This window comes from Papaver somniferum, chromosome 3 (assembly GCF_003573695.1).
Source record: "Papaver somniferum cultivar HN1 chromosome 3, ASM357369v1, whole genome shotgun sequence".
NCBI lineage: Eukaryota > Viridiplantae > Streptophyta > Magnoliopsida > Ranunculales > Papaveraceae > Papaver > Papaver somniferum.
In genome coordinates this window covers 86,317,086-86,331,493 of record NC_039360.1, presented here as the reverse complement: position 1 = coordinate 86,331,493, position 14,408 = coordinate 86,317,086, and the positions used below count along the sequence as shown (strand labels likewise).

Sequence of the window (14,408 nt, the reverse complement as noted above, 5' to 3'; positions counted from 1 at the left end):
AACTACAACTCCCTTATCAGCACTATATCAATGCTCACCAGCAAAGCTATTACCAGCTCCAACACTATCACCTAGCGTATACACCTCCACCAGCACCATTGACTACAAAGCTACCATAAGCACCACAAACCCACATAGTCATTTACCTGTATAATCAACAAGCATCAGAAATCTAAATTACAAACTTATCCAACTGTACATGTTGATATTTAATGGTGGATATGAATTGTTAAAAGTCAGTTTTTCGATTAGTACATACCAATTTGCATGTTAGTACATATTATAACATAAGATTAACCCGTATCTACTAGATATAACATGAACTGGTCATATATATCCATCATTACATGTTGATATGTACTAATTCAACAACAAAGTACTTTCAACAGCACATATCAAAATATAAACTAGGATTTCTAACAGTACATACTAATGTGTACTGTGGGATCATGCGTTACATGTTGATGTGTACTGTATGAGTATGATCATACACAACATTTGATCAGTACATATCAAAGGTTTTTAACAGTACATTTCAGTATGTACTATAGGATCATATGAGGAAATTTCAAAATATACAATACATATCAAGGATTTACCTGGTACATATCAAGCATACAGAGGTTTAAGCAGTATATGTTAATATGTACCTTATATCTATGTAAGATAAAGTACCGATGGTTCATATCCTACAATACATATCAAGGATTTTGGTTTGTACATACTGATATGTATTGTAAGATCAGATGCAGCAAAAGGGGCAGTACATATCAATGGGTTTTTATCAGTACATACTGATATGTATGTACTGCTGTAGGATCATATAAGAAAATTGGTATAAAAAATAAATAAAATTAGAAGTAGAAACATTTCACAGATAGAAACAAATTAGAATCAGTACCCTTTTTTTGTTTTTGGATGAAAACCCAGATTTTTTTGATTTTGGTTGAGTATCAATATATTTTCTTATTTTTATTTGATGCTGATTCAATTGATTTCTTCTTCTTCTTTGATTTAGGTTGAGAACCGAAACTAATTTATTCTTCTTTCATTTGTTCTTGTTATAACCATTTTTGTCGATTTGAGTAGAAATCAATTTTCAGATCTACGGGTTTTGATGATTTAGGTTAGATGAAGATTGTAATGATCCTGTTGATGATTTCCTTTCAGATTCGGGTTACTTTTGATTTCTGAGTTTTCGATTTCAGGGGTTAAATCGTTGTTCGTTTTGATTTTGATCTTTATTGAGCGTCCTAGTTTATATCGATGTTGGCTTTGAATCTTGATTTAGGAGAAACGTGACTGTGTTGGCACGTGAAATATCATGGGTAAAGAAGTAATTTTCGCTTCTCAAACCTTTTTCTGGACCTCCAGATAAATGTTATTTCCAGCTGGACTAGCGATTAAGCTGGGTCGGGTATTATGGACGAAATAGCAAAGTTCTCAAAAAAAAAAAAAACAATCATTTGATACATAAATAGAAAATAAACTGGCAGACTTGCTTAAGGGTGCACAGGAACCGAGCCGGACCGAGGAACCGTCCCGGAACCGACGGAACCGTACCTGTTTTTGTCCCGAACCGAGGAAGGGGGTATAGGTACCGGTCCAAAAAATAGGAACCGAGGCTGAGGAGGTACAGGTACACGGTCTTGCCCAAGTACCGTACCGTCCGGACCGAAAGAACCGACCATTTGTAGCCATTAGATTTAGGGATAGTAGAGTAATAATAGCCGTTAGATTAAGGAGGGGTATATATACAACCTTAACGCTAGGGTTTTCATTTTTCTTTTTTTTTTTTTTCGTTTTCTCACTGAGATGGAGAACTCAGAAGAACTCTGATTCGTATTCCCTCTTGGTGATTCGTTTCTTTACTTCACAAGAATCACAACTCCACGGACAACAACAGTTTATACCAATTTCAGTGGAATCTCTATCCATCTCAGCCAAATTAACTTCTATAACACGAAGATGGAGTTGGTGGTAATAGTTATATGGCGAGTTCTGAAGCAAACAGGGAAGATAATGGATTGAAGCAGATCGAAATGAAATAAGGGCTTGTTGATGGTGCGATTTGGAGATGTAGAAGAAGAAGCTGGATCTGTTTGTGCCATGGATGATTCATTTGAATGAATGGAACTTACAGAAAAGAGATAATGGATTGAAGTAGATCGAAATGAAATAAGGGCTTGTTGATGGTGCGATTCGGAGATGTAGAAGAAGAAGCTGGATCTGTTTCTGCCATGGATGATTCATTTGAATGAATGGAACTTACAGAAAAGAGATAATGGATTGAAGTCTTTCGATGGGGTTTTGAATTGGACCTGTGAACTCGAGAAGAAGGGTTGGTGGTGGATTGACAGGATAATAAGACGGTGGATATGCAACAATATTAAGATGGGTATGGTTTGATTTTGAAATTGCTGGTGGTGTTCTTGATGATTTCAAAAGCCAAAGGAAATGGGTTTGTGGTAATGCCGAGATTGAAATCAAATTCAGGGTTTTCAGAGATTCCAGTCGAAGAAATAGGGTTGATAAATAATGGGTTTCGATTGATGAATGTGTTTGATTGATGAAATCGCAGGAAGAAGATTAAATGGATTTGAACATGGGTCTGAGAAGATGATGAAGCTGCTACTGTTGATGTGAAGTACAACAAGAAATTGTGCTCGAGAATCAGCAAGAAAAGTACCGACTAGTACCGGAACCGTTCCTGATACCGTACTTGTCCCGAATGGTACCGGAACCGAGGACACAGGTACAAGTACCAGTCCAAAATCTGAGAACCGAGGCTAGGGAGGTACAGGTACTCGGCCTCGGCAAGAACCGAGCCGAACCGTACCGTGTGCACCCTTAGACTTGCTACATCATTAACTATGGCCCCACAAAAATTGATATGGACAACTCTGGTGAAAGTATTAGTACAAAATAAAGCTCTTTCATTGATTCTAGCCCAACACAATTAACTTCAATATTTTTTTTACACCTCTTTACGCCTCCCACTTGACCCCGCCGATATCCAACCAACACAACTACAGCGACCTCAGAATTTCCAAACTATCTTTGTTTTTTCGCACATCTGTTCTGAAAATCGAGTTTCCGTAATCGGAATTGGTATGATTAGTTTGGTGTTTATTATTGTTCTTGAAGAATCAATTAAGGAATCACCGTAAGTATTCATGAAAATATTTTGGGTTTTGATCTTTTACTTTTGAAATTGGGGTGGTAAAGTATGAGTCTATCAAAACACGGGATATTTTATGCTTGGTTTTACAGGTTGAGCATCTCTCCAGTGACCAGGATACAGTGGCTGCTTATGAACTACTTGACTATTTCTCATACGCAATTTTGGATTTTCCATGTGATGATTCTGAATTTTCTACATTGTTTTTTGAGGTAAGCCTAAGTGTTTGTTAAATTGCTTCTGCGTTTACACATTGATTCGATGTTGTTCTTTTGCGTTTACTATAATTTATATCAAAATTAAGATTAACGGGAAATATTTGTCTACAATTAGGGAACCAAATTCAAATCCTTAAAGTTATTAAGCTCTAGTGGACAGAGGAATGGAGGCGCAATCATCAAGACAAAGAAAAATGATCTTCTGCTTATGCCAACTGCTAGGGAAAACGCATAGACTAGATGCCCAACTTGCAAACATTATGTGGAGGTAGCTTTTGATCCGTCTCTCAATTTTTATTCAAAGTGCATGGGGGGAAGTATAGCTTTTATACATGTCTAACTAAAAAATCAAGTTTAGTAGATATTCACTAATTCTTGAGCAGACACAAAACACCAAACCCAAGTACATGTTACATACCATTTAAATCCAAATTAAACTTCAAAAATAAAATTAAACCCATATAACAATAGAAGGATACTTAACTTTCTTTACATACACAGCAAGAGTATCATAAAAGTAATGAGAAATTAATTAGAATTGAAAATCATTCTAAATCCCTTATATGTAACCCTAGATTATTGTCTTATAAAGATTAATAATGAAGAAATTGATCAACTGTGGAAATGCACTTTTATACATGGCTAACTTAATTGATTGTTCTTTTCTTTCTGTTTTACAGATGAAGGACCCAGTTTTGGTATAACTGTGGTCGAAATTTGTTAGATGGCGCCATGGTGGTAACTGAAAATATTCTACAAAACAGCCATAGCAACCTCGCATTTCCCAAACTACTATCTTTACTATGCTAGCACTGATAGATTATGAACTGATCCTTTTTTTTTTCTTTTTATTATATCTCCACTAACTCTTATCTCCTTAAATTTGGTTTACTGGTTTGTTAGATGGCTCCACGGTGGTAACTGACAATATCCTACAAAACAGCTATAGCAACCTCGCATTTCCAAAACTACTATCTTTATTTTGCTAGCCCTGATAATTATGAACTGATCATTTTTTTTTTCTATTATATCTCCACCAACTCTTATCTCCTTAAATTTGGTTTACTGTTCTTTCATACATGAAATAGAAGAAACGTGGGAGTATGTGTTCTTTGTTTTGTTTCTTTCATTGGTAAGGTTGGTACAGAAATGATCTCAAAACCTTAATATTGCTATTTTTAATATTATTTTTTTCTAACATGTAGTTTTCTACTTTCTTATCCTAAGATGGAAAACCCAACTTCTTTTTGGAAGTGTTGATTTCCATTTGTTCTGAAACGGGGCTGACCCCAAGTGGGAAGATCCAGAATGTGCTAGCGGCCACAAGTTGTATATACCATACAAAAGGAGCTGTCTCGACTATGTATGGCTAGAAATGTGAGCATCATATGAGACTATTTCTCTACTGTCATATTTAAAAGCTATTTCAATTTCTTTTAGATGAGGTTTTTAAAACTCTTTAAGTATCATTTCAGAGTTACAAAGAGTAATTGCTTAAGGTAGTATTTTTGCATAGAAATTTGTGGATTATATGGCATATCCAGTTGGAGTTGATAATATGTTTGAACTGTTGTTTTGGCGGCGTATAAGATAATTACCTGAAAATTTCATGAGGGTCAACTGCAGTAGCTAGGTTAAGTTAAATATAATTAAGTAGCAGCAACACTAAAAGGATCTGTTTGCATGATGTACTGGGGGGAAAATATTTTAGGACGGAAGTGGTCTTGCAGAACCCCTTTCTATAGCTTTATACATAAATGACAAGGTAGTTATTCTCTCATTATCTTTGCTCTTTAACCCTAAACGTTAATGTGCCACCCTAAAGAAGTTCTATTAACTGACACGTAAACCTGCATTTCAGCAGTGTTAAATATACCATAGGGACCAAAATGTATACGTAGGTTGTATGTGGTCGACGTGTGGCATGCATCCATTATTCATCTTCATGTTTTCTTCTTTTTCCAGTTTACACATCAACATAACATAATCATATATATGCTAATAGTAATAAGCATATAAGAAGCAACTTCCATCCAAAATTTATTCTTCTACTCCATCCTCCTCCAGCTGATTCTTACTTATATTTCCAATTCTTTCATTATCTCTGATTTTTCATTTTTGTTATTCTTAATTTTCAATCGTCATAAGTTTCTTAATTATGTGTTTGCTGAGTAAGCTGCACTAAAGAAAACTCTTATCTTCCAAATTGCAGGATTATATATATATACACACAATGGAATTCCAGAACAGAAGATTGTATGTTGAGTTGCCAAATAAAGACAAGGATCATGTATGCTAAGCCATCGTGTTCATTTAGGATGCATGGAAACCAAGGTAACCACCCGATGCGTAGCACGGGTTACTTCCAAGACTTAGCTCACCCCTGGTCCAAATTTTCTACCATTGAAATCGATTCTCTTGACACAGTATCCTACGGCCTTGTTTGGCAAAATTTATGATTATCTATTTATGATTATAGATAATCAAAAATAGATAAATGATTTTAGTATAATCATTTTTATAATAAATTTTCACAAACACCTTTATCAAATAATTGATTATTTTTAAAAAATGCTCCCTAAAAGTAGTGGAAAAAATAATAATCTAGAACTTTTTTCTAAGTTTCCTAGTGTTTTTTTAACCCTCTCTTGATAGTTTATAGAAAATAAGAGGAATAAACACAACTCAATTTTATTAAGAAAAAATAATTGATTATAATAATTTTAAACAACTTTTTTCTGTTTATGGAAATAATGGATTTTTTCAATTATGATTAAAATAATCAATTATTATAATGGTTACCAAACGCATATAGAATCCATTATAATCTGCATAATGGATTATGGGATGATAATCCATTAAAATAATGGTTACCAAACAGCCCCTACCTTTCTCAACTATGATTGAGATGGGTTAAAAATAAAACAAATTCAAATAAGCTTTAATACTGATCGCTTATCACCTGGTTATCACCCCACTTCCCAAAATTCATGATGTAAATCCAGCTTTCTGCTTAGAATGCAGTGAACAAATGAATGATCTTCAAACACAAGAGAACACATATTTTGACCTCTTCAAACACAAGCTCTGGCTCTAACCAGTCAAATTTAGAAAGAAAATGATACGACTTACGTCACACATTCATAACTAATTTTCTGTTGATGGACGCCACAAATCTCTCCCCACCTCTGTAATTACATCCTTTCCTCCCAATCCAATTTCACAACTACACCCCATCTTAATCAAAACAGTCGAAACAAATTAAAAATATTACCAAATTGCCCATCATCTTGTGTGCTATGTTTAAGGGTAGATTAGGAATACACAGCCCAACAAAAAGAAAAAATTTAGGCAAAAATACACGCACACCCAACTAACAACAAAATGGTTACCTTAAAACTTTTAAGCTTAAACCAGAATTAGCCTTTTCTTGATTTTTTTTTTTTTTTTTTGATTCTCATAAAACTTCAAAAAAGCTGGAGTTCAGAAGAGAAACCGAGAGGATCTCATAACAACCATGAATGATCGACTTCGATCAATGGACTTGTTCCTTTCGGTTCTTCTCTGTATCTTCTTCTTCGTCATTACAACAATATCAGCTCAACCTGTTTCTGGTCCACCTCCACAAACATTTACCCCAGTTGATAATTTCCTGATTGATTGCGGAGCAACAAATGTACATACATCACCTGACGGAAGAATTTTCAAGTCAGATGCGCAGTCTTCGAGTTACGTTTCTGCGAAAGATGTTAGATGACAATGTACCGTCACCAATATATTTAACAGCTAGAGTATTTACAGAAGAGACAACATATAGTTTCACAATGTCAAGACCTGGTTGGCATTGGATTCGCTTACATTTCTTTCCGATGAATAATTCGGAATTCGACTTGACAAAATCTTCATTTTCTGTTGCCACTGATGAATTAGTTCTTCTGCATAGTTTCTGTATTGACAATTCTACACAATGGGCAATGAAGGAATACATTGTTAACGTTACCAAGGAACAATTGAATATAAAGTTTTCACCAATGAAGAATTCTTTTGCGTATATTAATGCCATTGAAGTTGTTTCTGCACCTGACATTCTCATTTCTGATCTGGGTTCTACTATAATTCCTGTTGGAGATTATTCAGGTCTTTCGACGAAGTCATATCAAACCGTTTATCGTCTTAATATGGGTGGTCCTAGAATCACACCGTCGAATGATACATTAGGCCGTTTCTGGGATCCTGATACACCATATTTGAAAGCTAGAGCACTGGCTAAACATGTTTCTGTATCTCCTGGTATCATTAAGTACCCAGCAGATGTTTCTCCATTGATTGCGCCGAACTGGATTTATTCGACAGCCGTAGAGATGGCGGATTCCCGTCTGTCTCATCCTAATTTCAACGTTACTTGGGGTTTTGAGATTGATCCAGCATTTGGGTATATGATAAGGTTGCATTTTTGTGATATAGTTAGTAAATCACTAAATTATCTTTATTTTAATGTTTATATTAACGGGTACATGGCAATTTCCGGATTGGATTTATCCAGCTTGGTGGAAGATTTAGCCACTCCTTATTTCAGAGATTTCGTCGCAAATGCTTCGGATTTATCTGACATGCTTCGAATCGAAATTGGTCCGTTTAAACAAAGCACAGGGGCCGTCAATGCGATTATTAACGGTGTGGAAGTTTTTAAATTGAGCAATTCAGTGGGAAGTTTTGATGGTGAATTTGGTGTCCATGGTGCCAAAAATGATTCTACGCGTAAGACGGTTGCAGCAGTTGGATTTGGATTGATGTTCGGAGCATTTGTTGGCCTTGGTGCAATGGTTCTCAAGTGGTACAAGAGACCTCATGACTGGGAGAGAAGCAAAAGTTTCTCTTCATGGTTGCTTCCTCTTCGTGCAGGAAACTCAACCTTCATGACCAGCAAACACTCCATTGGATCCAATACTAAGAGTGGCTACAATTTTTACTCCTCAACCATGGGTTTGGGCAGATATTTTTCATTCGCTGAGTTACAGGAAGCAACTAAGAACTTCGATCAAAACGCGGTTATTGGTGTTGGTGGATTCGGTAATGTCTATATTGGTGATCTTGATGATGGTACCAAAGTCGCCGTTAAACGTGGGAACCCACAATCTGAACAAGGTACGCACTTGTACACTAGGCATTTTTTACATTGTTACCTGCATTCTTGCATCTGACGAACATTTGTGAGTTTTAAATGTTGCAGGTATTACAGAATTCCAGACAGAGATTCAAATGTTATCGAAACTCCGTCATCGTCATTTGGTGTCTTTGATTGGCTACTGTGACGAGAATGAAGAGATGATACTAGTTTACGAGTACATGTCAAACGGTCCGTTGAGAGATCATTTGTATGGAAAAGACTTGACGCCACTTTCATGGAAACAAAGACTAGAAATATGCATTGGATCAGCTCGTGGATTACATTATCTTCACACAGGTGCAGCTCAAGGAATCATTCATCGTGACGTAAAAACAACTAACATTTTACTAGATGAGAATTTCGTCGCTAAGATGTCCGACTTTGGTTTATCGAAGAATGCACCAACAATGGAACAAGGGCATGTAAGTACAGCAGTTAAAGGAAGTTTCGGGTACTTGGATCCAGAATACTTCAGAAGACAACAACTTACGGATAAATCCGACGTTTATTCGTTTGGTGTTGTATTATTCGAAGTCTTATGTGCAAGGCCGGCCATTAATCCCCAGCTTCCAAGAGAACAAGTTAACTTAGCTGAATGGGCAATGCAATGGAAAAGAAAAGGTTTGCTTGATAAGATTGTTGATCCCGTTATCGCAAATACGATTAGTCCAGAATCCATGAAAAAGTTTGCTGAAGCAGCTGAGAAATGTTTAGCTGAATATGGAGTTGACAGGCCTTCTATGGGAGATGTTCTATGGAATTTGGAGTACGCTTTACAATTACAGGAATCATTTTTACAACAAAATGCTGAAGAAGAAAACAAAGCTGCTGTTGCACCAAGTGCTTCATCATCTTTGATGGATGATCCACCTCATCCTTTAGCTACAGAAGAAGAAATGAGACGAGGAAATCCCCCACAAGTTAATGCAGCAGTTGCTGAGCATTCTGGAACGGCCATGTTCTCGCAAATATCTGAAATTAGTGGTCGATGATAAAAAAGCGAAAAATTCCAACCATATACACAAACTTCCTGTCCACGGTTGTATGTACATGAGTTTTGTTGTGACATATATACTGTGTTGTTGTTGTTTTCATACATAGGGCAATAGCGTTACGTAACAAGCTTGCAACCAATTTTTTCTTCTGAAATATTTACTATAGGTTCACGCGTCTCTCTCTTTCAGTGTTTGTTTTATCAGTTTGTCTCGTTCTCGCTCTAAACTAAATACAAAATACGTGTAATATTCTATAGTGTATAGACTCTAAACTGTTACTTCCATACTTCCTCTGTTTCATAGTTTCCAGTCATTTTTGTAAATTTTAGTTTGATATATGTAATTAGAGGTGTTGTTGGGTAGTTAAAATGCGCCGATTCAAGGCTCTTTAGACCTTGCGTGCTTTTTTGAAAACCAAAACCTTTGGTTTTAACTAACACAAAATTGGTCAAAAAGATCGAAACAAATATTTTTTGGGTGAAACGGACTGTTAGGTTTAGATACTGTTTATATGGACATTAAATAAAAAAATATTGTTCATTTATCCGATTTGGATATTTGGCCCAGGAAAAAAAAGAAAAAACAAACGTTCTACCTAAAATATCCCTTAAACAAATATCCTTCCATTTCACACAACAACAAGGCTAATTCTTCAACCACAGTATCATACAACGTCAACACCTTTTTTATAGCATGTCCTCCTGCAACTCACACTACACCCCATGAGCAAACAATACCATAATCAGCTGATTATCTTCAAATCATTATGTAGCTCCCTTGCAAACTCCACAAATCAATCAAACCTGCAATCTATCAGTCAAGCAAAACTTCACCAGCTCTTCCATGTTTCACTAGCAACGGATTCATCTACTCAGCCAGCCAACAACGACCTGAGCTTCATACTCTCTTCTACTGCTCTTCACAGCCATCTCTGACAGCAATAGCAATCACAAACTTGTTATTTCATTAACGGTGACCACACATCAGATTCACAAGAAACCCATTTCTCATCCACTGCCATCACCAGATCCACTCAAGCGTCAAGGGAAGACTAGATAATTTATTTCGTATACAGGTTCTACAGGGATGGATCCTTACCATCGTTAGGTGTTACACTATGTGCACCAGAAATTAGGTGTTACACTTCGTAGTTATGTGGGTCCGTATGACCCACACCCATCCTGCCCATGGTTCATTAGAACATAACCCCGACTCGCAGTTCCCGTGCTGAGATTAGATGCTTTAATGCGACACTCCAGAATCATGGAGGTTCCAAGTTCCAGAAAGAGGAATCCAGATGTTGCCATTTTAGATCTGAATTCTAAATTATATTTCTGAACTAACTTCATACAGTTGTCCTGTGCAATTCATTTATGCAGGGAATGTGGTTTGTCCTACAGTTTGTGCACGATGGTGTCTATGTTATCGCCCAAGTGACATGCAATAAGAAGCGACCTTAAAGTGCGGCCACTCCTCAAAAGATCAAAACACCAAATGGACAGCAGTCTCAGATGTTTGAAGTGAAAAGCGAAAACTTAAGGTACATTAACCAGAGGCTCAATTCGAATATGACAGTAAAAATAAAATAAAATGGGATAACGCGCTTCGAGGACTAATATTCGAAATAAAATACATACTTCAACACGGTGTATATATAGATTTTCATGTTTTGCACTATTGGTTAACAACTTATTTAGAATTATTTTAGGATGTTGACATGCTATACATTTTTTTTACATCTTCGGCAGAGAACAAGACAGTTTACCAGAGGATTTAAATATTTGTTCTTTTCAGAGGTTGTAAACTTTGATCCAAGATCATGACATCAATTTGAGATCAATTAATTAACTCTCCCTTACACCAAATATTTGCAGAATCACGTATAAAAGCAGGAGAGTAGATTATTGTTTTGTAGTCGCCTATGTTGTGTGTGGTGAAATTAAAATCTTTATAGACTTTGTCTTTTAAGTGTGGTGAATTTCTTACTTTACATTTTTGTTATGTACTTACTGTAATGTGCAAAAATAATTTAATTGAGTAGTTCATAGGATTGTAATATGCATGGATGTTGTTTTGATTCTCAAATTAAAAGGTTGGTCCTACCCACTGCAGATCCCTCATTCTGATGGAAGAAAAACAATGTTCACAATAATCCATTAAGCTTTCAGAAAGTGAAGTTTATGAGACCTCTACCTTCTCCCACTACTCATTCATCAGGTATAGCTCGCCATTATTAGTAATTCCAGTTAAACTTTAATACATGTAACATAAAGAAATTCATAAGAACTATGAGAAGCAGTACATACGCAAATAAAATTTTATGCTCATGTAGCCTTGATAGAAGCAGAGACCAATGCCGCACTAACTATCTTCAAAGACAATTGTAGAAGTGCAGTTCTGTAAGTTAGCTGTGGAATTGATCATTTGTCTTCATATGCACACAGCTCGGTGTGTTTAGCTTATTAAGCTTATTTATCTGTCAGCGCTAATGAACTACTTCTACACCATTGGCCAGGACTTCTTTTGATTAAGAAATCGAATCGGTGAATGTTATTATCTTATTTATTCGTTATTGGATTTTTAGGTCTTGCTACATGATGTAATATCCACAGAAAAAATTGACGTGGTTGTAGCTTGGGAAGTTTAAGCAGAGAACTCCAATTCATTTCAATATTGTAATATCCACAGAAACAGCTGATGTGGTTGTAGCTTTAGCAGTTTAAGCAGAAAACTACAATACATTTCAAGTTTGAAAAGGCTGATATGTTTCCCACAAATAGTTTTCAGTTATTACGCATGGTGGAAATTGTTCAAGGAGGCTGTAAACTTTAAAGAAAGCAAATAGAAAACTTGATAAGCATGAGGTTTTCCCAGAAGTCGCAGAGCAATTAAAACACAACGGTGGAATGCAGCATGGATAAGGTTGTAGCAAACAAAGGTATTATTGTTTCTTACCATTTTATTTGGATAATGACCATGGCTGGATCTCCATAAACTAAATTGTATTTGTGGATCCTTGGAAACAGTGTGAACTTAGTGACTAACATTAATGGACTTTGGCTAGATTCTTTAGATAGTCGGATGTTGTTTTGATTTTCCAATTACAAGGTTGGTGCTACCTGCTTTAGATTTCTCTTTCAGGAAGATGAAAAGCATTCTTCACAACGATCCATTAAGTAAATGCTTTTATAAAGTGAACTTTATCAGAACTTTACCTCACCATTGTTAGTAATTTCTAGAAACATATAATATATGTACCATGAACAAATTTATAGGAACTATGAGAAACAATGCACACATGTAACTAAACTTATATGCTCAGGTAGCTTTGATAGAAGCAAATACCATGCTGCACTAAATTGTCTACAAAGACAGTTGTAGAACTTCAACTGTGCAAGTTAGTGGTGGAATTGATCATTTGTCTTATTATGCACACATAACTTATACCTTTAGCTTCTTAAGATTATTTATCTTTCTGCATTACTGGACAAAATTTACACCATTAGTTCGGTTAGTTACTTATCTTCTTTTCATTTTCATTGTAGATATGATGCGAATTACAGAGAGAGTTGTTACTACACTATATTTTCAGAAAGGGATAATTTTAGAAGCAAACTATATTCTTATAACCATGCTAAGGATTTTATAATCTGTAGCCAGGGAAAAAAACTGTTTTAAGTGTAGCTGCATGTCTATCAGATGCCATTAATGTGGCAAAAAGATGCTAGATAATGTGATTTAGTGGTCGGTGCTTGCAGGTAGTGGTGGAGATGTGGTAGTTCCGGTGTTTGGTAATGGTGGTTTGGACTCTTACTTATCTTCTTTTCATTTTAATATATTTTCTGAAAATTATGATTTTAGAAGCATAGTATATTCTTATAGCCATGCTAAGGGTTTTATAATCTGTATTTAAGGGAAAAAACTGTTTTAAGTGTAGCTGCACGTTCATCAGATGCCATTACTAGTGTTTGGTAATGGTGGTTTGGACTCTTTTTTCAATATTAATTAAATTGTTTACATCTTATTCATGTATGCCTAATTAACTAGAAAGTAGATTAGATTTTGATGAGATTGTAACTCTGGAATTAGTTTCGGTTTAATAGAAACTGTATGCTCTCTGATTGGCTATAACGTGAATGGACTTAATGGTAAAAGAATGAGGCCCCTGTTCAGATTCCTTTTATATGGCCACAAGGTCCAGATTATTCCTGAATCATTCTTTTTTTGAGAAATGCATGCATGACACAAAATGGTTTTTTATGTATTTTTGCTTCTTTGATTTGTGACAGGATACAATGTATGCATCTGCCAACAAATGTTGAACCCATCATCATGTCTGGAAGTATTGCTCCTGTTTGCTAGGTTTGAATCAACTTTCAGGAGTTGCACAATCTGCTTTGTATTAGGTGGAAGGATAGCTATTCGGAACTTTGTTTGCGAAGATGACTGCTTATGTGTTAATAAGTAAGCTGAAGTAAATCCTCTATTAGATATCCCTTTTGCACTCAAGTGTCATTATCCTAAACCCATTATACTAAATCCCACTTATATTAATAAATGGTATTTGCTATCTCTGCTCAAATGGCAGAGCCCATGGTTCTCAACCATGCAGTTGTGGGCAGTTGTGGGTTCGACTCCCACAGATGGCACAATTAACTTAGTTGAGTAGGCTAAAACCTTACCTGCTTCGGATGGAAATATTAGCTCTAAATACACATGCATAAGCTTAAAAAGCGTGTCTTATATCATCTCAATACCCGTAGCAAAAAAAATGTCCCTCAACGAGTGTGATAGTGTGAAAATAACAATGTGAAACGATCCTCCCTCTTTTTTAATAATGAAATGCG

The 14,408-nt window shown here is 35.8% G+C and overlaps 2 long non-coding RNA genes and 1 pseudogene across 4 annotated transcripts; all 3 read left to right on the top strand.

Moving 5' to 3' along the window:
- Positions 1-3,013: 3,013 nt before the first annotated feature.
- On the top strand, positions 3,014-5,993 carry LOC113356728. 2 transcript variants are annotated; one of them, XR_003363140.1, is made up of 6 exons: positions 3,014-3,166; positions 3,274-3,393; positions 3,515-3,667; positions 4,080-4,531; positions 4,627-4,776; positions 5,612-5,993. It is a non-coding gene; the product is annotated as an uncharacterized LOC113356728 (long non-coding RNA). The 2 variants fall into 2 exon arrangements; XR_003363139.1 differs by having other exon boundaries at positions 4,080-4,536; positions 5,612-5,992.
- Positions 5,994-6,835: 842 nt separating this feature from the next.
- Positions 6,836-9,845, top strand: LOC113356727 (annotated as a pseudogene).
- Positions 9,846-10,765: 920 nt separating this feature from the next.
- Positions 10,766-14,100, top strand: LOC113361435. Of its 2 annotated transcripts, XR_003365119.1 has the most exons (5): positions 10,766-11,101; positions 11,674-11,778; positions 12,342-12,499; positions 13,107-13,361; positions 13,851-14,100. It is a non-coding gene; the product is annotated as an uncharacterized LOC113361435 (long non-coding RNA). The 2 variants fall into 2 exon arrangements; XR_003365118.1 differs by having other exon boundaries at positions 13,107-14,100.
- Positions 14,101-14,408: the final 308 nt, after the last annotated feature.